Source organism: Triticum urartu, chromosome 6A (genome assembly GCF_056163025.1).
Source record: "Triticum urartu cultivar PI428250 chromosome 6A, HENAU_Tu73, whole genome shotgun sequence".
In the NCBI taxonomy this organism is placed as follows: Eukaryota; Viridiplantae; Streptophyta; class Magnoliopsida; order Poales; family Poaceae; genus Triticum; species Triticum urartu.
The window spans coordinates 226,009,918-226,014,640 of NC_141878.1; positions in this window are offsets into that span (position 1 = coordinate 226,009,918).

Genomic DNA, 4,723 nt, shown 5'->3' on the forward strand with positions numbered 1-4,723 from the left:
AATGAGCACATACCTTGACATGATCTTGAAGGTGTTCAAGATGGATCAATCAAAGGAGTTCTTTCCTGAGTTGTAAGGTATGAAGTTAAGACTTAAAGCTCGACCACGGCAGAATAGAGAGAAAGGACGAAGGTCGTCCCCTATGCTTAAGACATAGGCTCTATAGTATGCTATGCTGTGTACCGCACCTGAAGTGTGCCTTGCCATGAGTCAGTCAAGGGGTACAAGAGTGATCCAAGAATGGATCACAGTACAGCGGTCAAAGTTATCCTTAGTAACTAGTGGACTAAGGAATTTTCTCGGTTATGGAGGTGATGAAGAGTTCGACGTAAAGAGTTACGACGATGCAAGCTTAACACCTATCCGGATAGCTCTGAGTAGAGATACCGGATACGTATAATGGAGCAACAATTTAGAATAACTCCAAGTAGAACAGTTATTTGAAATGGCTCCAAATAGAGCGTGGTAGCTGCATCTAGGAGATGACATAAAGATTTGTAAAGCACACACGGATCTGAAAGGTTCAGACCCGTTGACTAAAACCTCTCTCACAAGCAACATGATCAAACCCAGAACTCATTGAGTGTTAATCACATAGTGATGTGAACTAGATTAGTGACTCTAGTAAACTCTTTGGATGTTGGTCACATGGCGATGTGACCTGTGAGTATTAATCACATGGCGATGTGAACTAGATTATTGACTCTAGTGAAAGTGGGAGACTGTTGGAAATATGCCCTAGAGGCAATAATAAATTAGTTATTATTATATTTCCTTGTTCATGATAATCGTTTATTATCCATGCTAGAATTGTATTGATAGGAAACTCAGATACATGTGTGGATACATAGACAACACCATGTCCCTAGTAAGCCTCTAGTTGACTAGCTCATTGATCAATAGATGGTTACGGTTTCCTGGCCATGGACATTGGATGTCGTTGATAACGGGATCACATCATTAGGAGAATGATGTGATGGACAAGACCCAATCCTAAGCATAGCACAAGATCGTGTAGTTCGTATGCTAAAGCTTTTCTAATGTCAAGTATCATTTCCTTAGACCATGAGATTGTGCAACTCCCGGATACCGTAGGAGTGCTTTGGGTGTGCCAAACGTCACAACGTAACTGGGTGGCTATAAAGGTACACTACAGGTATCTCCGAAAGTGTCTGTTGGGTTGGCACGAATCGAGACTGGGATTTGTCACTCCGTGTAAATGGAGAGGTATCTCTGGGCCCACTCGGTAGGACATCATCATAATGTGCACAATGTGATCAAGGAGTTGATCACGAGATGATGTGTTACGGAACGAGTAAAGAGACTTGCCGGTAACGAGATTGAATAAGGTATCGGGATACCGACGATCGAATCTCGGGCAAGTATCGTACCGCTAGACAAAGGGAATTGTATACGGGATTGATTAAGTCCTTGACATCGTGGTTCATCCGATGAGATCATCGTGGAACATGTGGGAGCCAACATGGGTATCCAGATCCCGCTGTTGGTTATTGACCGGAGAACGTCTCGGTCATGTCTGCATGTCTCCCGAACCCGTAGGGTCTACACACTTAAGGTTCGGTGACGCTAGGGTTATAGAGATATTAGTATGCGGTAACCCGAAAGTTTTTTGGAGTCCCGGATGAGATCCCGGACGTCACGAGGAGTTCTAGAATGGTCCGGAGGTAAAGAATTATATATAGGAAGTGCTATTTCGGCCATCGGGACAAGTTTCGGGGTCATCGGTATTGTACCGGGACCACCGGAAGGGTCCCGGGGGTCCACCGGGTGGGGCCACCTGCCCCGGGGGGGCACATGGGCTGTAGAGGGTGCGCCTTGGCCTATATGGGCCAAGGGCACCAGCCCCAAGAGGCCCATGCGCCAAGAGAAGAGAAAAAGGGGAGAGTCCTATAGGGGGAAGGCACCTCCGAGGTGCCTTGGGGAGGATGGACTCCTCCCCCCCTTGGCCGCACCCTTCCTTGGAGGAAGGGGCAAGGCTGCGCCCTCCCCCTCTCCCTTGGCCCTATATATAGTGGGGGGAAGGGAGGGCAAACCAATCTAAGGCCTGGCGCCTCCCTCTCCCTCCCGTGACACATCTCCCTCCTCCCGCAGCACTTAGCGAAGCCCTGTTGGAATCCCGCTACTTCCACCAGCACGCCGTCGTGCTGTTGAATCTCCATCAACCTCTCCTTCCCCCTTGCTGTATCAAGAAGGAGGAGACATCGCTGCTCCGTACGTGTGTTGAACGCGGAGGTGCCGTCCGTTCGGCGCTAGGATCATCGGTGATTTGAATCACGACGAGTACGACTCCATCAACCCCGTTCTCTTGAACGCTTCCGCGCGCGATCTACAAGGGTATGTAGATCTACTCCTCCCTCGTTGCTAGATGACTCCATAGATAGATCTTGGTGACACGTAGGAAAATTTTGAATTTATGCTACGTTCCCCAACAGTGGTATCAGAGCTAGGTCTATGCGTAGTTTCTATGCACGAGTAGAACACAAAGTGGTTGTGGGCGTTGATTTTGTCAATTTACTTGCCGTTACTAGTCTTATCTTGATTCGGCGGCATCGTGGGATGAAGCGGCCCGGACCGACCTTACACGTACTCTTACGTGAGACTGGTTCCACCGACTGACATGCACTAGTTGCATAAGGTGGCTGGCGGGTGTCTGTCTCTCCCACTTTAGTCGGATCGGATTCGATGAAAAGGGTCCTTATGAAGGGTAAATAGCAATTGGCATATCACGTTATGGTTTTGCGTAGGTAAGAAACGTTCTTACTAGAAACCCATAGCAGCCACATAAAACATGCAAACAACAATTAGAGGACGTCTAACTTGTTTTCGCAGGGTGTGCTATGTGATGTGATATGGCCAAAAGGATGTGATGAATGATATATGTGATGTATGAGATTGATCATGTTCTTGTAATAGGTATCACGACTTGCATGTCGATGAGTATGACAACCGGCAGGAGCCATAGGAGTTGTCTTTATTTATTTATGACCTGCGTGTCAACTTAAACGTCATGTAATTACTTTACTTTATTGCTAAAGCGTTAGCCATAGTAGTAGAAGTAATAGATGACGAGACAACTTCAAGAAGACACGATGATGGAGATCATGATGATGGAGATCATGGTGTCATGCCGGTGACAAGATGATCATGGAGCCCCAAGATGGAGATCAAAGGAGCTATATGATATTGGCCATATCATGTCACTATTTGATTGCATGTGATGTTTATCATGTTTATACATCTTATTTGCTTAGAACGACGGTAGTAAATAAGATGATCCCTCATTACAATTTCAAGAATGTGTTCTCCCCTAACTGTGCACCGTTGCTAAAGTTCGTCGTTTTGAAGCACCACGTGATGATCGGGTGTGATAGATCCTTACGTTCACATACAACGGGTGTAAGACAGTTTTACACATGCAAAAACACTTAGGGTTAACTTGACGAGCCTAGCATGTACAGACATGGCCTCGAAACACAAGAGACCTAGTGAATCAATAGGAATGTAACTATTTGAATTCCAAACGTAATTTAATTATGAAATGATCGTAAGATTACCTCGGGTGAAGAATAACTTATGCTGCACCCTGGGTGATGAATAGTAACATTATATATATGTATAGGGTGGGTCTATTATAACAACACCCCTTAAGACCTTATTCTGCACATCACTTTCTTATTCTGCTAACACCTCACCCCGACCCGTCTCCTTCTGCCCGCAACAGCAACCCAACCTCACCCCGCCTCCTTCTGCCCGCAACAGCACCCCACCCCACCCCGCACCCACCACCTTCTCCTCTGTGCCGGCCCACCCCAAACCACCATCCACCGCCGGTTCCAATTTCCTCCGGCGCGCCACCCCCTTACACCCCCGATGCCAACTCCTCCCACCTCCCTCCGCCGCTCGGATCCAACCTACCAGCCCCGCACCCCCCGGCGACTAGGACGGATCTGGTAGACCCCCCGCCCCTAGCCACCTTCCGGATCCCTGGTGGTCGCCTGCCCCTTAGCCTCCGCACGGGTCCACGCCGCCCAACCCACCCCACGCGGCCGTGCGGGACGACCACAATGACACTAGAGGCAATTCTTCCTTCCCTCTCTTATTTCCTTCTTCTTCGTCCTAACTTCTTCGGCCACCATACCCCTTCTCGGCCCCGCCGCGCGGCCACCCTCCCCCGCGGCCACCACCGTACCCCTCCAGGCTCCAGATCTGGTGGGATCCGCACCGCCCAGGCCCTCCACTAGGTCCTCCCCTTGCAGTCCAGCCAGCCCGGACTTGAAGTGCGCCGGCGCACAGGACGAGAGCGCAGTTCGCTCGACAACTGCTCGTGGTTCGGCGCGGGCTAGCTGCAGTGCGAAGAGCCATGACGTACAATTTTTTGGATTCTGAATTTCAACAAGGTCATCACCCCTGACCACCTTCATCCTCTGCCGTAAAAATGAGATCCAGCTCACTGCGGCTTGGAGTTCACTTTTTTGTGTTTTTCAGATTTTTGCTGTTGATCTAGTGAATTCAGTGTAGTGAATTTTCTAATGTTGTTCGATTCCTTCATGCAGTTCGCTGGATGATGTGTGCCTTACACTTCACCTCCCACATGAGTGCCAATGGAGCACTGCCTACAAAAAGCCTTGGAGCCATGCGTGGGAAGAGTGGTTCTGCAGGCACGCTCAAAGCTTTCCGGCGGCACGACATGCAATGCACTCGC